Source organism: Sminthopsis crassicaudata, chromosome 3, assembly GCF_048593235.1.
Source record: "Sminthopsis crassicaudata isolate SCR6 chromosome 3, ASM4859323v1, whole genome shotgun sequence".
Taxonomy (NCBI): domain Eukaryota; kingdom Metazoa; phylum Chordata; class Mammalia; order Dasyuromorphia; family Dasyuridae; genus Sminthopsis; species Sminthopsis crassicaudata.
The window spans coordinates 66,371,853-66,380,929 of NC_133619.1; the positions used below are offsets into that span (position 1 = coordinate 66,371,853).

The 9,077-nt window shown below is 33.2% G+C and overlaps 1 protein-coding gene across 1 annotated transcript in view; it reads left to right on the top strand.

The window, feature by feature from the left end:
* Nucleotides 1-9,077, top strand: part of LOC141560506 (peroxisomal trans-2-enoyl-CoA reductase-like) — a 34,074-nt gene that overhangs the window by 23,254 nt on the left and 1,743 nt on the right. The gene's annotated exons all lie outside the window — the stretch shown is intronic.

Genomic DNA, 9,077 nt, shown 5'->3' on the forward strand with positions numbered 1-9,077 from the left:
TATTAAAAATAATTTTAATTATTATATAAGTATATTATATTATATATTAATATATAATATTATATTAATATAATATTATACAGATTACATAATATATAACATATATTTTCATATTATATATTATCATTTATATTATATTAATTATTTAATATATTATAAATAATTATATGATTTATATTAAGTATATATTGTTATGTATATTATATGATATTAATATATGATTGTTGTATATTAATATATTATATTAATAATGCCTCAATAATTTTTTCCTTATTTTTTTAAAATTAAAAAAATAATAATAGCTTTTCTTTTTCTTTTTTTTTTTTGATTAAAGCTTATTTTCAAAGATTCACCCTTACAAAATCCTGTGTTTTAAATTTTTCTCTCCCTTCCCCCCAACCCCTCCTATATATAACAAGCAATCCAATATATGTTAAACACATGCAATTCTTCTATAGATATTTCTACATTTATCATGTTGCACAAAAATAAGATCAAAAAGGGAAAAATAAGAAAGAAAAAAAAAAGCAAATGACAATTTAAAAATTGCAAATACTACATTGTGATTCACATTCAGTCCCCACAGTTCTCTCTCTGTGTGCAGATGGCTTTCTCCATCACAAGACCATTGGAATTGATCTGAATCTCCTCATTGTTGAAAAGAGCCATCTCCATCACAGTTTTTCCTCACATAATCTTATTTTTGCAGTGTGCAATATTCTCTTGGTCCTGCTCATTTCACTCAGCATCAGTTCATGTAAGTCTTTTCAGGCCTCTCTGAAATCATCCTGCTGATCCTTTCTTATAGAACAATAATATTCCATAACATACATATACCATAACTTATTCATTCATTCCCCAACTCATGGGCATCTATTCAGTTTCCAATTCCTTGCCATTACAAAAAGGGCTTCTGCAAGCATTTTTGGACATGTGGGTCCTTTTTCCTTTTTATGATGTCTATGGGATGCAAACTTAGTAGGGACACTGCTGGATCAAAGATATGCACAGTTTGATAGCTTTTTCCAAATTGTTTCCAGAATGTTTGGATCAGTTCGCAACTCTACCAATAATGAATTAGTGTCCTGGTTTTCCCACATCCCCTCCAACATTTATCATTATCTTTTCTATCATCTTAGCTAATCTAAGAGGTGTGTAGTGGTACCTCAGAGTTGTCTTAATTTGCATTTCTCTAATCAATAGTGATTTAGAGCATTTTTTCCATATGACTAGAAATACTTTTAATTTCTTTATCTGAAAATTGTCTGTTCATATCCTTTGACCATGTATCAATTGGAGAATGGCTTGTATTCTTATAAATTTGAGTCAATTCTCTATATAATTTAGAAATGAGGTCTTTATCAGAATCCTTGATTGTAAAATTTTTTTTTCCAGTTGTCTGTTCCTTTCTAATTTTGGCTTCATTATTTGCACAAAACCTTTTTAAATTTAATATAATCAAAATTAACTCTTTTGCATTTCATAATGTCATCTAATTCTTCTTTGACACAAATTCCTTCCTTCTCCACAGCTCTGAGAGGTAGACTATCTCATGTTCTTCTAATTTGTTTATAGTATCACCTTTTATGTCTAAATCATGAACCTGTTTGACCTTGTCTTGGTATAGGGTGTTAGGTATTGGTCAATACTTAGTTTGTGCCACATTATTTTTCAATTTTCCCAGAAATTTTGCTAAATAGTGAGTTCTTATCCCAGAAGCTGGAGTCTTTGGTTTTATCAAATACTAGATTATTGCAGTAATTGACTACTGTGTCTTGTGAGCCCAACCTATTCCACTGATCAACTACTCTATTTCTTAGCCTGCACTAAATGGTTTTGATGACTGCTGCCTTATAATATAGTTTTAGGACTGGTATAGTTAGACCATCTTCATTTTTTTTTCATTAATTCCCTTAAAATTCTTGACCTTTTGTTCTTCCACATGAATTTTATTATTTTTTTCTATCTCTGTAAAGTAATTTCTTGGCAGTTTGATTGATATGGCATGTAAGTAAATTAATTTAGGTAGCCTTTTTTTACGTGCTTTTTCTTCTTTTTTTATTCCCTCCTTTGTTTTTGCTTTCATTTCCTTTTTTCCTTCTTTGCTTCCTTCTTTCCTTTCTTCCTTTACTCTTTTTGTTCTTCATCTCTCCCTTATCCTCCCACTCATCCCAGTCCTTACTGAAAGAAAAGAATACATAATCAAATAGAACAAATTTTCACACAGGCTTTTTCTGAAAATACATGGTTTATTTTACACCTTGAGTCTGTCACCTCACCTCCATGTCAAAAGTTAAGTGGCAGTATTTCATTTAGCAACACTGAGGGAACAAGCATTTATTTACTAAGTGCTTACAAGAACTATGTTAGATTCTGAGGATACAAATTGAATAAAAAGAAAGTTCCTGCTCTCAAGGAGCTTATATTCTAACGGGGGAAGACAGCATGTAGAAGGGAGATGGAAAGGGGATTGAAGGGGGGAAATTATTTGTATTGGGACATGGACAAAGTCCAGGAGGAATGATTGATCTGGATCTGCCCATGCAATGGAGGAAAGGGGACTGGAATGGAAAAGGGGTTTGCCACAGTTTGGATTCCAGATGCTGAGTAAATATCCCAGTTGAGAAGCCAACTGAAGCTTGATGACAAAGTCCAGAGTCAAAGCATAGCCAGAGGGGAATCATCATAAGAATTAGCATTTATATAACTTTAATGTGTGCAAAGCTCTTTATATGTGTTCTCTCACAACTCCGTCAGGTAGATATTACATCCCTTTTTTACAAGTTAGGAAACAGGCTAAGATGTTAAGTGCATTTGTCCAGGATCACATAGCTATTAAGTTTATGAGAGACGTTGAATTCAGGTCTCCTTGAGGGCAATGGAGTGCATTCTAGTCACTGGGAATAGCTTTCTGATGATACAGAGGTAGGAGATAGAAAGGAATACTATGTAATGTCTAGAAAATAGGCTGAAGTCAGATATAGAAGGCTTTACATAGCAGGCTGAATAGTTTGTATTTTATCCCAGAGCTAAGAGAGTGGATCACAGAATCATAGGATCATAGATTTTGAGCTGGAAAGGACTTTAGATAATCACCCATTTCAATATCTCATTTAACAGAGGATGAAACTGAGACCTATGGAAGTCATCTGACTTGCTCTGAGTCACTCAGGATGTAAGAGGCAGAAACAGGTTTCAAATAAAAGTCTTCTGATGCTAGATCCAATACTTTCCCATTTCAAAAGGATGATAAATAACTCACATGCTGTCTCCTAATAAAGAAACAGAAAGAGTAGATGTGTTGTAGTAGAGGACTATGGGAAGGCTTTTTATTCTTTGGGATATCCCTATATCAGGAGACTTCTCCAAGAATGGGTTTTAGCTTGACATACTAGCTCTGTAAACATGTCCTCCTCTGTCTGCTGTTCCCCTTCCAATCCCACTACCAATCCTGCCAAACTGTGTAATCTTTGTTTCCTTCTCCTGTGTGACCCTGAACCAATCACTTAATCTTGTTGCCTCAGTTTTCCTCATCTGTAAAAGAAGCTGGAAAAGGAAATGGCAAACCACTCTAGTATCTCAAAAACCCCAAATGAGGGAAAAAAGAATCAGACATAACTATAATGATTGAGCAATAACAATATAATCAGAGAAAGGAGAATAAAATAAATAATGATCAGACTTTGTCTACTTCTTTTTCCTAGCTTTGCTCTAACTTCGATTCCTTTCCTGATAACAATTACTTTAAGAAAATTATAAAAAGTTTTAGAACTTGAGGTAGCCTTGGAGAAAGACTATTCAACTATTGTGGTTAAAAGTGACTGTAGGGTATGGATTGTGAGAATATAGAATGTAAAAGCAAACGGATTTAGAAAATACAATATTAAACTTGAAGCTAAAAACAACCATGGATCACAGATTGTGATAAATTAGAAGAGCTGCAAAAGCCTTAGAAAGTAGAATAATCAATTATTGTTACTAAAAGGGTGAGAATTTAGAATTAAAAGCTGGAAATATCCTTAGAAAACAGAATACCTGAGCTGGATGGGACCAAAAGACAGAGATCATTACAGGTTATTGGAACATAAAATGTTACACTTGGACACATCTTTAGAAAATAGGATATAGGGTATCCTAAAAAAAAATCTTCGTGTAATTCTAAGACATCATGGTTTAAAACTGCATAAAAACCTTTTGGGACATCCTACAAATGTTAGGAGCATCCCTAGAAAGCAGAACTGAGTGAAGATGGGAAAGGTGCTGTAAGAATTAGGAGCTCCATTAGAATTCAGATCTTAGAACTTAGAATTTAATAGCTGAAAGAAGCAGAATTAGAAAATGAGATATAAGAACAAAGAATGATATAGTTGGGAGTATTATTAACTGGGAGTACTCTTGGAAAATAATATTACTGTGTTAAAATCACAAGGGACTTTAAAACATAGATTGTTAGAATACAGAATATTAAAGCTGAAAGTAGTTCTAGAATGTAGAAAATTAGGACATAATATGATGGTTAGAATATTTGAGCTGGAGGTGGTTTTGTCAGAACATATAATATTAGATCTCAAAGCATCCTTAGAAAATAGAATAGTCGATAAAAGAGTTGAAAACAGTCTTGGGACAAAGCATATCAGTACATAAACTATTAGGACAAAGAATATAGAGTGCAAGGGTGAATTCTATTTTATTTATTTATTTTAAACAAATACAAAAGAGACCCCCCCAAAAATTGCCATATGCGCAACATAACATGAGAGGATTCAAGATATAAAGGAATACATTTCCCTTTCAAGAAAGACTGTAATAAATTCTACAGATTGTTTTCAAAACTGTCCATCTTTTCTTTTTTTTTTTCTTGTAGGTTTTCTTTTGTTATCTGCTGTGCCCTTTTTATATTATTCTTTTTCCCCTTCTTGCTCCCACCCCAAAGCATGCTGCATATATACATATGTGTGTATACATATATATCTATACACACAAACACACATATATACATATGCACACACATATCAACATAATAGATAATTATAATCATATACATAACACATACATTCATATGCATCCATTAAGACTGTACTATACTTATTTGTCCTCTGTTTCTCTGAAGGTAGATAATATCTTGAATCTTTCATAAGTCCAAGTCTTTCTATATTTTTGTAATTCCACCAACTCATCATCTCCTATACCACAGCAATATTCCAAGCTTATATTGTCTGGTTATTTTAAATATTCTAAAACAATATTGATTAATATGGCCGACTTAGAATGTATTAAAATTAAGTTTTTCTCTTTTGATTAAACCTATTTTAGCTTTAAGTTTCTCTGAGATTATGATGATAACCCTTGCTTTTTTTACATAACAAATTCTATTCCTGATCTTTATTTTATGTTTTTGTGTATCTCTTATTTTTTAATCCCTCCTGACTCTATCACTTTGCTTCTACCTGCTGCTTTATTCTCCTATTGCTTAATCTACACCCTCTCCAAGGATGTCTCCCTTATTTCTCGCCTTTTCCCCTTGCCCTCTTGTTTTTTTCTGAATTTAGAAGACTTTTTAGAGTTCAATATGTGTATATAAATGTTGTTCCCTCTTTATCCCATTTCCATTAATCTACACACTTTATTCCATTCCCATTGGTCTATAGAAGGGTGCTTCTAAAACTCACTTTATCCTATTCCTTTACTCTCTTATTTCTGCACACATTTGGAAGACTCCTGTCCATTCTAAATGTATTATCTGATGTATTATATTGCCTCTAAAAAGTCTTCCCTTATCTTCTCCCACATCTGTATCCCTTAACCTTTTATTTCTTTATGAATTTAGAAGACTTATGCATATATACGTGTGTACACACACACACACACACACACACACCTTGTGCCCTCTTTAATCCATTTCCAATGACAGTAATTGTGTCATCTAATTCCTGTGTTAATTCTTCCTCTTGTACCTTATTTATATAATTACTATTTTAATCTTTTCTTGTGTAATTTTGCTTTTTTAGAATCATATCATACTCAACTCTATCTTAATATTTTTTTCAAGCTACTCTATTGCTAATGACAGTTTTAGACATATGCTTTACATTCCCATGTATAAAAATAATCAACTTGTCATTGAATCTTTTGTAATTAGTCTTGGATATTTGTATTTCTTTTGTATTTTGTGTGTCAAATTTTTTATTAAGTTCAGATCGTTTTGCAACAAAATCCAGAAAAACCTGACAATTAGATTGAATACTGTTTTTTTTTTTTGTTTTTTTTTTTTTTTTTGTTGTTATTCAGAATTACTCTTAACTTTGTTAGGTATAGTATTTTTGGCCGTAACACTTGCTCTTTCACTCTTTGACATAAATTATTCCAAGACCTTTGTTCTCTCAATATCCTGCTGCCAGGTCTTGTGTGATTCTAAATGTGACACTGTTATATTTGAATTGGTTTTTTATCCTTGTTGTTTGTAATATGTCCTTCTTGACCTGTGAGTTTTGGAATTTGGCTCTGATATTTCAGTAGGTTTTCCTCATAAGGTCTCTTTCAGGTGATGATGAGTGGATTTTTTCCATTTGTACTTTCTCCTCTTGGTTTAATGCTTCAGGACAATTTTCTTCAAATATTTCTTGTATTATGGTATAAAGATTCTTTTTATTACAACTTACAAATAATCTGATTATTTTTATGTTTTTTCTTGATCTTTTCTCCCGAGCAGTTATTTTTCTTATGAGGTGTTTCATATTCTTTTCTATTTTTTCATTTTCTAAATTTTGTTTTATTATATCTTGTTCTTTTATGGCTTCTCTGGCTTCTAATTGAAGCTTTAGTGATTGGAACATATCAAAAACTACCCAAGGATAAATGGATTTTTTTCCAGGAGAGAGGTAAAATTTTGTAGCTTATAGGAAGGCAAGCTGGAAATCAGCAAGATTTTGAGGAGTCAGCTTCCCCTACATATCTACAGCTTTCCTCTCCTTGTGTCTCTGTCACAATTTGTATTTCACTCTAACTGCTGTGAAATCTCTTCTCAGAAATCTTTACACACAGTTCTGACCCTTATGCAAATAAAAAGCACTAAGTCTAACTTTTTTTTTAATCTAATTGGTAATCATATCATCCTTCCACATGCAAACTGACTGAGATTTGATTGAAAGCAAGGTTACATTCAACTGACATTTCTGATTCTTTATTAATGATTATCAGATACTGGTCAGAGTACTCCCTAATGTCTATGTGTGGAAATCTAAGGTATACAAACACACACACACACACACACACACACACACACACACACACACACACAATTTAAAGTATGGCTGTTAAAATTGGCTTGGAACATCCTATGGATTGATTTTTTTGGGAATTTTTTTTTCTGTTTTATTTTGGTTTTTTTGGAGGGGGAAGGGAGTTGTTTGTTTTTGCTTTTGGTGTTCCTCTTCCTGATCAGAACTGCTTCATTTTGCTATGGTTGTTTACTTCAACTGTCATATCTGTTGCATTATTATGTAATCAAAAATGTGCAGAATAGCTATAAGCTCATTGGACCACGATAAAAAGTTTTTGAATTGAAAGCCTTTGAAGGACTCTTGCTAAGTGAAATCTAGCATTATCAGTGGCAGCAGAAAAGGGCTCTGATAGAACCTAAGACTTAATAAAATAAACATAAGGTATTAATAGCACCTTTAGTTTTGGACCTCAGCATTTAAGACTTAGTCTCTTAAAACTGAAAACACAAAAGTCTGAATGTTTAAATTATTAGCATTTTTTATTGTTTTGTCTCTATTACACCAACTTACCAAATTCTGCAAAAAACACCAAAGCACCAGTGTTATCATCTTTGCTCTTCAGAAATGCTAAAATTAAAAAAAAAAAAACAAAACCAAAAACCTAAATCCCCATCACATTGTAGTCCTCCTTGGATGTGGGGTACAGCACCAGAAGTTGGGCTGATATGCCCTAAGTTAGTCTCTAGCTTTATTATATTGCTATCCCAAGTAGACTGGGAGCAAGGATATCAAAGAAGGCTGAGCTATTGCAAAAAGAAATTGACAATTCTAATCTTTACCTCTTTTTTAAGGGTAAGATTTTAAAATAAAAATGAGTCTATAGATAAGACAAAGGGAAAGGTGGACCATTTTATAGGGGCAGTAAATGACCTAAAACTATTAATTTGGGGAATTGATTCTTTAGTGCCAGGAAGACAAATTAAAATTTTCTATCACATGCCCCACTGTACCTACTGTTCAAGGCTAGAAATGATCTACCTTTTTCTAAAATGGGCTGACTCAACTCTATCAGAAGGCTTTTGATTTTTTCAGATGAATGGCTACTTTGCTTCCTACTTTGCTTGGTACTATGTTTAGTTCCAACCTTTACCATAAGAGAGCTATGTTGCTAAGTACACAAGTGCTTTCCCACCCTCTCCTCTCCCCTGCAAAATTATATTCTATGCCTCTATATTTACAAAGTGCACACTGCTATTTCTCTAGTCCCCCTTTCTGTAATATGCAACTTAAAGAAAAATCAAAATTATCACCCTTTGGGGTTAAACTCTCAAAGTCCTAGGATAGTAACTTTATATTTCAGCTATTTACTGTTGTATTGTCTATGAAGTGTGATCATTCTTGCTCTCCTAAATGATCCTTGTTTTTACCTCCCACCCCAATTTTTTTTTTTTTTTTGCTGAGGCAATTGGGATTAAGTGACTTGCCCAGGGTCACACAGCTAAGAAGTGTTAAGTGTCTGAGACCAGATTTGAACTCAATTCCTCCTGACTTCAGGGCTGGTGCTCTAGCTATTGTGCCACCTAACTACCCCCTACTCCAATTTTCTTAATGAATTTGGTCTCCCTACAGAGTCTCCTGAGTTACACAGTATATTCAGTTGAGAAACATAACCAAGTGAGGATTTGGGCTGCTATCAGAAAGTCATTGTGATCATCCTCCTCTCTACCACCCTTTCTATCACTTGAAGGGGGAAGAGAGACACACTGTTTCCCCACCCAATCATTCACCCCATCTCTATCTATCCTTGTCACCGTGGGATTCCAGACTGAACCACCAAAACAGGCAGGTTGACAGATA